At 44.8% G+C, this 14,603-nt stretch overlaps 1 long non-coding RNA gene across 6 annotated transcripts; it reads right to left on the minus strand.

The window, feature by feature from the left end:
- Positions 1–1,673: 1,673 nt before the first annotated feature.
- LOC131402288 (uncharacterized) lies at positions 1,674–13,719 on the minus strand. Of its 6 annotated transcripts, XR_009218497.1 has the most exons (8): positions 13,521–13,719; positions 12,768–12,839; positions 10,672–10,811; positions 9,303–9,406; positions 6,191–6,282; positions 2,028–2,149; positions 1,860–1,926; positions 1,674–1,700 (listed from the first exon to the last, which is right to left on the minus strand). It is a non-coding gene; the product is annotated as an uncharacterized LOC131402288 (long non-coding RNA). The 6 variants fall into 6 exon arrangements; XR_009218499.1 differs by lacking the exon at positions 1,860–1,926 and having other exon boundaries at positions 1,675–1,700; positions 10,678–10,811; XR_009218494.1 differs by lacking the exon at positions 1,860–1,926 and having other exon boundaries at positions 1,675–1,700.
- Between the last annotated feature and the right edge of the window lie 884 nt (positions 13,720–14,603).

Here is a 14,603-nt window from a genome sequence, read left to right on the forward strand (position 1 = left end):
CACTTGCTAAAAACAATCAGCGCTAATTGTTTTCTATTGTAGTTGCCTGAGGGAGTGACACCAGGAGAGGCAGGCAAGAGGTGAGCCAACAACTTAGAAGAAAAATTGGGGGAATGAGATGTCCACAGGGGGCTTTGAAAAGCTCCAGTGTATTTGTGGGCACCTGGAAGGCCACAAGGGCTCAGGCGTGTGGCACGCCCAGGAAAGACTTGAGAACGTCTGAATCTCTCACCTCTAGTGAGATATCTGAAATATCTGAAAACTGATTATGTAATACACCATATTAATAGAATAACGGCCAATACCACATAATCTCGACCATATACATAGAAAAGAATTTCACAAAATACAACGCCCTTCATGTCTAAAAAAGAAAATACTCAACAAATTAGGAATAGAAAAAACTTTCCCAACCTATAAATAGCTTCAATGAAAAACCCACAGCTAACACCATATTCAATGCTGAAAGACTGAAAATTTCCCCCTAAGACCAGGGACAAGGCCATGATGTCTTCCCTCATCTGATATGTTAATCACAGGTACTAGAGTTTCTAATGAGGGCAATTAGGCAAGAAAAAGGAATAAAAGAAACCCAGATTGGAACAGAAGAGGTAAAACTATTTGTTTTGCAGAGGAGAAGATATTGTATATAGAAAAACCTAAAAAATACAGCCCCCACACACACACAATATGTGAATCGTATCCCACCAGGTGTATAAAAAATTTAAATTGCCCCATGTGGTTAGCGGCTCCACTAGTGGAGAGTACAGTTAGACTGCTGATATTTGTTGAAAGTCTCCAGAAGTGGAGGAGGAGGATGATGCTGGAGGTTGGTGGCCCCAAATGTTAATGCTTTTCTCAACTCCCGAAAAACCTATGGAAGGAGATGGTAAGATTAGCTGATAGGGATGTGGGGGAGAATGGGCACCATGTCAGTGACTTCCAGATCAAGGATGTGTCACGGGAGCTCAGAGCCATCAGTCACCAGCTCAGCCAATGCTTCCAATCTCCTCAACCTACATCAAGTCGGTGACCAGGCAGGAGTGGAATATGTCTCACAGCTGGCTGCCTCTGTAGAGCTTGGTGACCTAGAACAAACGCGAGGGAGAGTGGGAGAGATGGAGGTCTCCTGGGGATGCGGGGCCCCACTGGAGCCAGTGAAAGATCACAGACTTTGGGGCAAGGGAGACCTGACTTCAAATCCTGGCTCTGCCCCTAACTCATTGTGTGACCTTAGACACAATACTCCCCTTTCTGAGCTTCAGTTTACCCACGTGAGAAATGGGGAAGGCAGCTAGGACATCACCTCTGGAAACTGAGAGAACCCAGACACGCAGGGAATGTGAAGGATTGAAACAACCATGTAACAGATGTAAGTCAGGCAGAGGAATGAGGGTGCCTTCAGGGCAAGGAGAGACGGGACAGGGGAGACCCCACCTGGTCCTGGGTGACCCTCAGCAGGGCGGTGTACTCCGAGGATGTGGGCTTCGGGTTGCTGTGGTTCCAGCTGATGCTGCGGTAATGCAGCTGGTATTCTCTCTGCATGCATAAACTCCAGGGTGCAGAGCCTGGAGCCACCGAGAGGAAGAGCAGACACGTGGAGACTCTCAGCTCCCAGCACAGAGGCATGGTGGCCCACGAGGTCACGGTGGTGGGTGCAGACAGCGTCCACTCAGGTGGCTCCCCCATCCTTCACAGGCCTGGGGAGAGAGGTACATGGGGAATCTAGAGAGAGGTCCTGAAACCTCTGGGGTGGGGGCCAGAACAGGAAGGAGGAAATGGGAGGTCAGAGGGGAGACTGAGAGAGGGGTGGTAACAAAAGTAGTCATTAGGGGCAAATACTGAGGGGAGGGTCTCACCTGAGGGAGACCAGTCTGCAACTCAAGGAGAAGAGGCCCAGGCTGCTCTTCTTGAACAAGGATCCAGCTGGGGAGGAAGGAGGAGGAGGAGGAGCAGGAGGGACAGGGGTTGGGGGAGGGGCTGGGTGGGATTTAACCCACCAGGAGCTGCTGGGACCAGGGTCTCACCAGGCTCTGCAGGACCCTCTCAGTGGAGTGGAACGTGGCTGAGCCATTGCTCCTGTCTGATGAATACTGGAGGGTGGAGATGGGGAAGGTGACTGTGAGGGTCTTCAGGTTGTGTCCCAAAGCTGCAAGACGAGAGGGAGAGCGATGGCCATCACTGAGAGCTGGCCTGAGACCAGACCAGAGTCCTGCACTCATTATCATCTGTCGTCTTCTCTCTCAGGGGCACCACCACCCACCCGTGTGGTCACCCAAGTCAGAACCAGCATATCTGCTCAGCTCCTCCTCCCTCCCAGTAACACCCATTCACCTTGAACACTGGTCCTCACACACACTCCCTCTCCATCCCTGTCCCAGCTCAGGGGACTTAACTTCCTTCACCCGGACCAACACCCCAGCAGGCTCACTGGATGCTCTGTCTAAAGGATGTTCTACATGGACTACTAGAAGGATCTTTCTGAAATGAATACCTCACTAGGGCCACCACTGCTCTAGTACCACCCATGGCTCCCTATGGCCTTCAGTGTCTAGTTCAACCTTCTTGACCTGGCACTCAAGGCTCTACTCAATCTGGCTCCTGCTGACCTTTCAGTCTCATTTTATCCATGTACCGCGGGTTAAACTTCATGCTTCACGCAACCCAAATTCGTTTCAATTCTCCCCATACGGCATGTTGTTTCTGGCGCAAGCCTTTGCTCATGGAATCCTCTCTGCCAGGAAAACTCTTCATCCTCTACCTGCCTCGGTCTCTCCTGCTCATTCTTAAAGACTCTATTCAGGTGCAACTTTCTCTAGCAAGCTCTTCCTCTGCAAACTATGCCAGTGCCTCTTCCCGAAACCTCCCACACAGTGTTATATTGGTGTGTTAATTTCACGAGGCTAGGGGCTCTCTGAGGGCTGGCCTCAGACTGAATCATTGGTATAATCTTTGTGATCAGCACCATTTCCTCAAAACCAGAATCTCACACTGTGGCTGCCCAGCTCCTGGATCACAACTGGCTGGTGGAGGTGTGGGGCTGGAGAGCTTCTCTTGGGAAGGAAAAGGGGCCCCCAGACACCTGTGGTGGCTTCTGGTGGCACAGGTGATGATCAAGTATGCAGGGACGTGGTGGCCGGCTCAGGAGCTGTGGCGAGGGCTGTCAGCAGGGAGGGACAGAGTGGGAGGAGCCCCCAGGCTCACCCGGGCTCCAGCACTGGCTGTCTCAGGACCACCATTCACAGGTGAAGCATAAATGAGAGTGAGGGGAGGGGTGACTGTGTGAGTAGAGGCATGAGCAAGCCTGTGGATGAGAGGAGCCCAAGAGAGTGAGATAGGTGAACAAGAGAGACTGAACACAGAGGAGAGACAGATGGACGGGCAGAACACTGGACAGACATACGGGATACCTGGAAAAGGAGGACCAAGGGCGGGGCTTTAGGAGAATTAAAGTGAAAACCACGTGGGGTCAGAATGTGGTGGAGAACACGTCTGTCACTAAGGCTTTCTCACCCTGGGCTGGAACTCTCCACCAGAACATGGGAGAGAGAGAAGGGATGAGTTAGGGCCCTTCCAGGTCCTTCTCTCACCAAGGACAGTGGGTGCAGGAGAACCACTGCTCCCCAACCCCAAATGGGGATGGAATCCAGGAGATGAGGGCCAGGAATACTGACTGGTAGTAGTCAGGGCCACAGGTCCATAGGTGTCAGCTGTGGAGAGAAGGTGAGAGGAGCTGAGCAAGAGTTGGGGTGAACATAAAGGATTAAGGGAGAGGGAGGATGTAGGGACCTTTGTGGGAAAGCTTAGGGAAAAGCAGAGGGGAAGAGTGGAGGGGTGTTCAGGGGGGAGGAAATGAGATGGAAGGTGGCTGGCCCCAGTCATCACCCCAGAAGACTGCACCCCGACCAGAAGGAGACAGAGATGGATCACAGCTCACTTTAGAGCAATGGAGGCAACACAGAACTATGATAGGGACAGAGAGCACGGCTGTAGCCCAGCCCCTCAACACTGACATAGAGGCTGTCCCCATCCAGGATGAAGGAGCCCAGGTGGGGGACGCCCTGGCTCTCATGGCTCAGCTCCCAGTAGAGTTGCTCTCTGTCCAGCCCAGGACCTGCGGGGGTCAGAGTGGAAGGTACAGACAATGTCCACCCCACTGGCTGCCCACCCTTCTCAAGCCTGGGGGAGGTAGAACATGGGGACGTGGAATATTGAGCAGGGGTCCTTCTGAGGGTGGAAAGCGAGAGAGTGGAGGGGGAGGAGCCTGAGGGAGAGGCTGAAGGGGCTGCTCTGATGCCTGGAGGGGCTCTCCTCGGTGTCTCCCGTCTGAGACAACCCCCTCACAAGTAAGGCCTGACTTCCTTTAAGATGTGGAGGGAGGCCTGTGAGTGGCTAAGTGGGGTGAACACACAGACCTGGGTGAGGGGGCGCCTGCAGGTCTGCACGGACAGCAGCGAGGAGCACAGTCACTACCCTGTGCCATCTGACACATCCAGGCAAGAAAGTACCGTTACGTTCTCGCGGTTCTGCACTCCAAGGTCTTTTCTTTCTACTTCTTTCCTACTCCACAGCCATCATCCAGGCCTAGGGAACAATCACCTTATTCGTAACCTTCTTCCCAACACCTCCTATCTGCCTCTTAAGTCTACATTCTTAACCATGAAGTCCATTTTAACCCACATGCTTAGACCAAACGCCAATCACATCACCCATCTGCTCGCACCTCTCCAGTGTCTTCCCACTGGTCTTAGAACAGAGTCCAAAGTCACGCCTGACCTGGTCCAGCCTGTTCCCCTCGCTGGTCTGGCTCACACCCCTCCCCCTGTGTTGACTCGGCTCAGCCATCCCTCTTTCAGGTCATGGACACACCAGGCTCTCTGCTTCAGGGGTGTCCTCATGCGGGTCCCTCTGCCTGAAACGCTCTCTTGAACACACTCCCACACCCTCACTCCAGTCTAACCCTCCAACCACCTAAATCCAGTCCCAACTCCAGCTCTCAAGCTAAATATCAGTCCTTCTCAAGAGGGCTTCCCTGCCCCCTCCGGTTTAGTCCCCTTGTGCCAAACTCCCACATCACTCTCATCATTAACTGTCTAAAATCCAAATTCCCTAACAGAATATAAATCCCATGGAGGTGGGACAAGGTCTGTTTGGTTCTCCAGGTCCCCACGCATCTGGCCCAGAGCCTGGCTCATCAGATGAGGAACCATCCTGGTTTGAACGCTAAATGTTCTGTGTCCTGGAAAACCCCTCTGTTCTGAATAAATGAGGATGGTGGGTCACCATAAATTGTGCACTCAAAGAATATCTACTGCATGACAAGCACACATTCCCTCAAGAACGTCCCAGGAATGCTAGAATGAAAAAGGCACACAGACATACACACACAATTAGGAGAGGCCAACAATTATATATAAAATTACTTAACAAGATTGTCTTCAACGTGAATCACCAGACTGTTATTTCAGAAAGGATTCAAGAAGCAAAGTTAATTCCCTTTAGAATGTGAGGTGGAGAGGACAATCTTCTTGGAGACTAGTGCCCTACCCTTCTATCTAAAAGGTGTTGCTTAATATTCCTCCAAATGATTTGAAATCTCATAAACAACAATATGCTGAAAATAAATCCGGCTGCTGGTCAATTTAACTTTACATTTCTGTTACTAACATAAAGAAGTTCAAATCATATTTTTCTCCAGGTGTCTGTAAGATTTTGAATCTTTGTGGAGCATTTATAGGTCTTTAGAAGTCAAATTGAATAGGCCTGAGGAATGCTGCTGAGCATCCCTGCTAATATTTAATGAGATGTCTTGTAATACTACATATACACGTAAAACATTTATATATTTATATTTATAGATGAAATCCTGACTTTTGAGAATTCGGAATGCAGGTAAGTCTATATTTCTTTACTGTTACACATATTTACACTTATTTACATATATTTGTTTAATGTGTTCTTCTTTGCAAATAAGTGTATTTTCTGAATTATTTACACACACAGAGCCTCACACACCTTACCATCTTTCCCTTGAATATAATCCATCAAACATAAATAATTTTTCTCATGATACCCTCACTCTCAGTGAGTCCTTGTGCTGACAACCTGAGCCCAGGAAAGCCCACTGGCAGGTCTTCTGCACAGCGGAGGCTGCTGGAACCTGTTGGTACCAGGTCCACAGGGTACTCACCTGGTCACACAGAAATCCACGGATCAGCGAGGACAGGTGGACCCTGAGCCTGGTTTCAACTCAAACTTGAGCCCCACAGACACTTTTCTTTTCTAACGGAAAAAAAAAGCAAAGACTGCTTTTGAGGCCTTTTACAGGGAGTAATACAGGTGATGGAAGGAAAGCCCACCCCACTTACTTTTCTTTTTCGTATTTACTGATTTAACTGTAACTATTGGCTGAGACTGGATTTTCCCGATTCCTGTCCAGCCACCTGCTCCCCAAGATGGGAGAAGCAGCTCCATGCTGTGTGCACTTGACTCGCTCAACTCACTTTGGTGACTCCGGACCCTTTAAACAAGCTTGTCATTTATGGCCCCTGTAAGTGGCTCGCTGACTGGGAAACAATTCCCACACTTCATTCAGGGCTCAGGAGATTTTCAGGCCCTGGAGCAGGTCTCCCAACCTCCGCACCATTGACATCTGGGGCCGGATGATTCTCTGTCGGGCCGTCCTGGGCCCTGGAGGATGCTGAGCAGCATCCCTGCCTCCCCCTCTAGATGCCAGGAGCGCCCCCATTAGTAACAATCCAAACACCGCCTCCAGACGCGGATAAGCCCCCTGGGGACAAAATCACACGGAGGACGGTGACGGGGACTCTGAGGAGGGGCCGGCGGCGCCCGGAGCCGGGAGGAACAGCAGCCTCGGGCGCCCTGATGAACAGCCCGGGGTACACGGGGCTCCGGGGGGACGGGGAGACGCCGGGCCGTGACGGGGCTGCCCGCGGCCCAGGCCCCTCCCTGGACCGCGACCGGAGACGGGACCGCCCGCCACTCACCGCGCGTCGCCCCTTCGGCCGAAGGTCCACGGGAATCCCGTCCGCGCCGAGAAGACTGGACACACCGCGCAGACCTCCCGCTCCATCCACGGCGCCGCCCGCGCTTCCGCTTCCGGTCTCGGGCGGGCGTTCGGGGAGGACGGACGTTTGGGGGCTCCGGGTTGAGGCGGCGGGTGGGGCGGGGCCGCGCACCCCAGCCTCGGGGGAGGTCTCCCGTGTCTAGAGTGAGTGCGAAGCTGGGACGCGGGCTGGGTCAGCACCAGGGACAGGGACGGAATCTAGGGGCGGGAACCAGTTCTAGGGGCGGGCTGTGGGCGGGGACAAGGGTGTGAGTGACACCAGGCCCGGGGATGGGCGGGGACAAGGGTGCGGGCGGGGCAATGAGCCGGGACCAGGCTGCGGGCGGAACCAGGCCAGGAGGTTGTCCGCGGAGACCAGTTCCAGGGGCGGGAAGAGGCGGGGGTGGGGCTGGAATAAGTCTGGCCGACTTCACAGTGGGAGGAAATCAGCTCCAGGGGCGGGGCTGGAGGCGATGCTTTCCGTGCACCCCTAGACTGTACAGGTAGCTGGATGTTGAATAGCTTTTCTTCATTCCTTTCCCTAAACCTGGAGTCATTCTATCATGGCCTTTTTTTTAATTCTTTCACTATTTTTTTGTAAAAAGTGATATCTATGACATCATTCATCAAGTAAATAACAAATGGAATGAAACCTATTTCCTTCTCCATCTTTATAATGCAACAATTGTGCTTTTATTTTTTCTGGCACAAAGAATCATCGTAGTAAATTACTCTGGTCTTTTTTATGGAATATAATAAATATTTTTTAAAAGACACTTTTAGATTTTTTTCTTTTTAATTTATGGCCAGATGCATTCTAACAACAAACATAATTTGTAAACATGCTCTCTCCTCCAGCCCATTATTATTTCTGTAATATGTTATTTCATGAATTATCTTACTGGACAGAACATTTAGCAATGTAGAGACAACTTTGGTAATAAGTATATATGAATTGTTTGCTGTTTTGTTTGGTAAGACTGGAATATTGTACTTTAAATATGATGGGATTTTTTTTCATTATTTACCTATTCCATCATCATCCATGATCAGTCTTTTATCATCTCATTCCAGTCATATTAGTCATATTCTGAATGTCTGAATATGCCACATGAAAACATTTTTAAAAAACTTTATTGAGGTATGACTGACATACAAAAAGCTGTACATATTTAATGTATACAACTTAATGTGTTCGGAGATAATATACACCCGTGAAACCATCACTACTCAAGTCCCTAACCTATTCATCACCCCCAAATGTTTCCTCCTGTCCTCTTTAATTTTTTTATTTAACTTCCTTTTTTAAAATACTTTTTTTCTTTTGAGGTAGGAATACTTAACATAAATCTACCCTCCTAGTAAATTTTTAAGTCTACAGTACAGTATTGTGAACTATCGGCCCATGTTGGATGGTAGGTCTCCAGAACTTATTAATCTTGCATAACTTTTGTTGCTCAAACATCTATTGCCAAGAGGCCCTCTTCATCTTTAACTGAAAAATCCCCCCATATTTTTAAAAGCTCAACTCAAACATAAGCTTTCCATGAAGAATTATCTGATTTATCCAAGTAACACTATCTACTCTTGTTGACTCTGCTAACCTCTAACTACCTTTATTTTGGCACTTTTCAAATTGCCCTGCTATTCTTTTTCACATGTACCTCACTATGATTTCTTGGAAAGCAGAGCCTTTATCTTATCAAGTTTGCATGCTCAGTTCATTGTTTATGTCTTCTACTAGAGTAATAATAATATAATATGTCCATTCATTTATTGAATCTTTAGTTCTGGTTTTTGCACACCTACTATGTGTAAGGCATAGTGCTCGCCACCTTGGGTGTAAAGATATGAATAGGAGGCATGTGCTAAAGACACCCACGCTTACTTCCATCGTAATTCCATGTGTGTTATTCTGTGATCAAGATGAGTATACGGTGCTACGGAATCTCTAAGTGTTTGCCTAACACATCATGTGGTTTAAGGGTTGTATTCCCTTGAGAAGAGCTGCTTCAGCAGAACCTAACAATGTGAGTATAAGGAAGCCAGATCAAGGTAACTCCCAACATGGAAACGATGTATTGATTTCCTAAATGAATGTATTGAATGAGTGAATGAAATAATAGAAAATAATGAAGAAATGTGATGCTATTGGTTACTCTCAGATCCTTTACATTTTATTTGGAGACAAAGAAGAGGTGAGAGAAAGTGATTGTGTAATTTTGCCAGTTCATACCTGTCTGATTACATATTTCTCTCTCTGGGCACAATACACAGACAAAGCAGCAGGTAGCTCTCTCTTCCTGAGGGATGTTCCTGAATCCTGGCTGACAGAACGTCCTACACCCAGAGTGGGGAGTTTGAAAGAAGAGAATTATTGATGATACTGAACAATACTATATAATTGGATAATATTTTTTTATTTAATAATATTGAATAATTGATAATATTGTTTAAATTACCTCAAAACTTATCTTAGAGATCACCTATAAGATTTGACATGATTGATGCACCCAGAGAAAGCAAAATAAAATCAAGGTCAATCTGCAGAAAAGAGTTCCCAACACGAAAATACGTACTGATTTAAAAAATTTTCCATCTCAATGACTAGGACACTTGTTTGTTTTATGGAATGGGGCATCTGGCAATAACAAATGTGATTCTGAATATGGTATTCCAGGATTACTTTTTTGAACTATAAGCAGATTTTACCTTAATAAAAAATAATATTTTAATTCATACAATGCATTTATATGAGAATTGTTTGATTAGTACAAATTGTAATTATTGAATTTATTTAGTAATGTATTTAATGTCAGGTAGATTATACACCAAAGACACAGGGACAGGCTTGAATGATATAATATAGCATCTTGAGGGATGGCTTACAAGACTGAGTTCTAAAGGGAAATCTGAAGAAGAGGAAGAATGCAGTTCCTTGGGAGCCAAAAGAATCTTTTTTTCTGATGGTGAATTTTTCTACAAGAATGTATAAAGTTGGGATGAAGAGATGGAAATATAAGGAAAATTAATAAAATATTGAAATATTAAAAAAACCCCTCAATGTCAATTCTTTTGATTTTCGTTAAAGAGAATAAAATTTGTTTTCTGGAAGAAAAGCGTATGGCAAAAGACAATTTGAATTTTATCTTTAAATCATCAAAAGTCTAGGTCATCAGCATCTGTTATATCTTCAGGGCACAATGCATGCAGAGCAATAAATTTGCAAGCACGTGAGATTGACACTTTTTCAGCTTAAATGGGAATTCAATCAATTTTTTATCAGCTCATCCTATTAAATTGGTAGCCTCTCTGTCCTGCTGTAATGTATAAAGCATTTCAAAATTCCGGAATATCTCTTTAATTACAAGTGTCCTTTCAATATCTCTTGGACAGTAAGAAAAATTATATCAACAAATGAGAATTTTGTTATGAGTTAAATGATTTCACCATTATTTTCATATATGCTCTCTATCTTGTGATGTAGATGATTAATCCAAGATTGACTTGTCTGCAACCTTTTTGAATCCCATGGCCCAGTCTATCAGCTCCTCATGTATGATGAAACCTTGACCACGTGGTTCCTGGGGAACAAACTCCCTTACTTTCACCTGAAGTCCAAGACCTTTAGGAAAATCATATAGTTCAGAATTACATGCTGTGACACAGAGTTTCTTTTCTCATCCAGTGACACGTGAGCTCCAGTGCTTTTTTTAAATTGGGTGTTTCTTAGGAATGGGTGGAGCTAAAAGGGAGACATAATTGGGAAATGAAATGAGCATGGAAATTGAAGGCAGAAAACCCAGATTCGAACTGGTGGGGATACTGAGTTGCCCAGCAATTAGATTTTTTCCCCTCTATATTAGTCATCCTCTGAATAAGTTCAATTTGGGGAGTGTTTACTATTCTGCACGCTTAAGGAAGCAGGCATTCTTGTCTGCCCTCAGAGAGCACATGGTGAGGTTTAAACCATTCCTGAAGATTCCACGTCCAGGGAGTGCTGTGGGGCTAAACCTGAGCTGCACCTTGAGCAATGAGGTTTGCTTTAGGGGTGCTAGGGAGTTTCCTCGAGCTCAAGAAGAGACAAAGAAAGACAGCCTGCTTCTTCCTACCTTTGAACAAAATATTTTATTAAATGAGAGAGAAGAGATGAAAGCTCCTAGTACAGAATCTTCACGCATTAATTGATATAATTTCTATATAAATGTACAACTGATATTTGTATAATACATAACTATATATATGGTTGTATATATACATGAACAAATATATATTCACAACAAATGTGTGTATTTAGATCTGACATGACATTCACTTCCTCATACCTGAAAGCAAGAGTTTCATGACACATTATTCATAGGTTTTGGATTTATAAAAGTCTAGGTTCATGTACAAATTCATCTAAATAGAATTGATAAGGACTTGGGGAATTAAAATATATTTCATAGTATTGGGGTTCTGATCTGTAAAAAGGGGATCAAACTCCTTGCTTCCAAAAGTCATTTTAAATTTCAATGGGGAAATATTTATTTAGCTATCAGTAGCCTTTCTAGAAAAATGCAGGAAGTTCAAATAAATTGTCCTTTCCCCCGAAGCATTTAAGATATCAAGGGATAGGGCCAGAACTAGATTTTGGAAATCCCTGAATTTTTTAATTCCCTGGGATGAATTGTCATTGTTTTCTCTTGAACACTTACCTCTCACAGTGAAAGTTTTTAATCAATTATTTCTAGTTAAAAGAGTTGACACTGTTGCTAATTAGACCCTACAATCATTAGAGGTTTACTTGCAACCTGTAAGAAAGAACAGTAATTCATTATGCACAAGTCACTGCTGATCTGTGACAATGTGACAATCACAATTCGATATCCAAATAAAATAACTCTCGGATCCTAAAAGAACAATAATGAGAATCCTATTTAAGGGAGAATTTTACCTGCTAAGGGAAAAACATGAGCTGGCCGGCATCCATTATGGACCCCTGTTCTGCTTTTATAAAAAGTATTTCATGGAGGGCTCAGGCCACCACATCCACAGCATCATAGATGTAGTAGCTGGATCCAGACAGAGTCGTGTCTAATGTTTCCTTTGGCAGAGACTCCAGGGAGGCATTGAATGGACACTCCAAAAATTTCCACATTCAGTTCCTGCAAATGAGCAGTTGAAATGTTTAAGGCATCATTTGGTAAAGAAAAAGTCTTCTTGGTATTTAGAGGGGCTAACTGTCCATAGAGAGTGTTTAAATCCAGATATCTCAAAGTTCTGGTGTGCAAAGGAAAGACTCCCATGGTAGGTATCGAAAAAGTGGTGACGTGGAATAAAAGAAGCATCCCACTGTGGTGTAGTGATCCACACCTTCTGAGTGGTTAAATAATGGTTTCCTGCAATGCTCACATTTATTAATCTACTTGTGTCACCATAAATGATAAACACATTGGCTGATGAGTCTGTGCTTCTGGCTATGCATGTCCAATCTTTTGAAGTGTACGTCCTCTTGCTCACAGGTATCTTAGTCACAGGCAGGCACCGTTCATAGTCATCTCTCTTCTAAGTTCCCAGAGGAACTGCTCACCTTTTTTATCAACTGATACTAAGATTCCTACCCAGGTCCAGCCAAAATGTGTCAACAATGAGACCATTCTGAAGACTAGAGATGTGTCCTTGTGAGCTATCTGATAGAGAGAGGAAAACTAGTCCTTACCTTTCAGTACAGGATCAAAATCTCCATAGGTTGTCTGAATCAAAAGAGAAAAAGTGTTCCATATTGAGTTCTCTGGAAGAAAAATCAACAGAATTTCAACAAAATTCATATGATCAGTTAGCTAAACTTACATTCTTGGTGCTAACACTGTGAGTATGAAGCAATATTATCTGATGGTAGAAGTGATTGAGGGGAAGCTTGGCTTTGAAGCCAGACTGCCTGGGTTCAAATCCTGACTCTAATGTGACTAGCTTAACGCACTTGAGAAGGTTAAATAACCTCTATCCATCTTAGTTTCTATATCTCTAAAAATTCCCATAATAACGTTACCTATTCATTGTCTTATATTAGGATTAAATTTGTGACTATTTGTAAAGCATTTGAAGAGTGTAAAGTGGTTTTAAGTACATGTTTACATATAAAATTTTATTAACTATTCGATAAATAACTAGGGTATGATTATTTCAGAATATCTAGCTTCCACTCCTTTGAGAGAATTTGGGCAACCACACTTCCAGAAGCTCCTGTGGTCTGCTTTAGACAGTGATGCTAGCCTCTGGCTACTTCATCCCTCTCTCAGATTCACACACCAAAATAATGAATCCACCATTTCAAGAACTATCTGTGGTAGGTTTTTTCCTATTAGGGAGACATGCAAAACCACTTTCTTCTTTTCCACATGAGTGGCCACAGAATATCACCAAGGAGGAAAACGTCAGTCCCTCCAGATCCATCCCTCCACCATGCTCATACCTGTGGTATTTTGTAGAGCTCCAACAGTGTCCCAATGTGGGCAGAGAATGCTGGTGTGGTTCCTGCAGTGACAGCCACATTCTTGTTCTGTGCCTGGCAGGTGTAATTAGGGATCATCTGACCCCATCCCGATAACCACCTCAGGGTGCTCACCAAGGTGCTGACATCACTGTGGAAGGAATTGTAGACATGGAAACCCAGAGACAGGTTGGGCAGCCGCTGGGGGCTCCTGTTGATCTCCTCGATGGCAAAAACAAAGACCAGGACATAACGACAGTTTTTGAAGTTCAACCTGTACCAAGGCCATAGTATTAAAAATAAAGATCAAGTCATGCACTTCAGGCATAACTCAAGTGGGGAAAAAAAAGAGTAAAGGGTGGCATTTTGACTTAAGCAAATTGTTCATTCCAGAGCAATGGCTGTCTCTTCATGACTTTGGAACCTGGAGCACACGCACAAGATGTTCCCAAAGCCTTGGAAGATCAAGCCCTACAACTCTGGACTCAAAAGAGATAGATCAATATCCTAAAATGAATTAGTGGAAAGAAGAGGCACAAAGGATGCTTAAGGGGAAAGAATCCATTTGCATATTTGTTTACAAGTCAAACACTATTTCACACAGTGGCACCAACATGAGGTTGGTCATGGGCATGTGCAGGTATAGTGAGATGAAGCAAAAGTTTATAATCCATTAAAGAAACTAGGTAGGACAGGGAAGTGCATAAGAAAAACTTGAAGGAAGGGCAAGTCGAATATAGAATGGTATCATCAAAACTTTTGCAATATACCTTTCTAAAACTGCCTGCCTCACAGACTTAGGAAACACATACTACCAGAAGCAGGGAAATTGCACCATAATAAATAAGGAGATAGTCTTAGGGAGAAAATAAAGAGGAAGAAGCAATTTATGACTCTATGTTTTTCTAAAAGAGTAAAAACAATTCAGAGTCCGAGGAGCAGTGTAAACTTGCAGCTTTTCATCTATTTCTTTACAGATTAGAAAACCATCATAAGCAGTGAGCTTTACAGCTTATCTTTGGGTTGATTCCTCTCTTACACATCTAAGTTCAGTCCAACGTTAAT

The sequence above is a fragment of the Diceros bicornis genome, assembly GCF_020826845.1.
Source record: "Diceros bicornis minor isolate mBicDic1 chromosome 39 unlocalized genomic scaffold, mDicBic1.mat.cur SUPER_39_unloc_1, whole genome shotgun sequence".
In the NCBI taxonomy this organism is placed as follows: domain Eukaryota; kingdom Metazoa; phylum Chordata; class Mammalia; order Perissodactyla; family Rhinocerotidae; genus Diceros; species Diceros bicornis.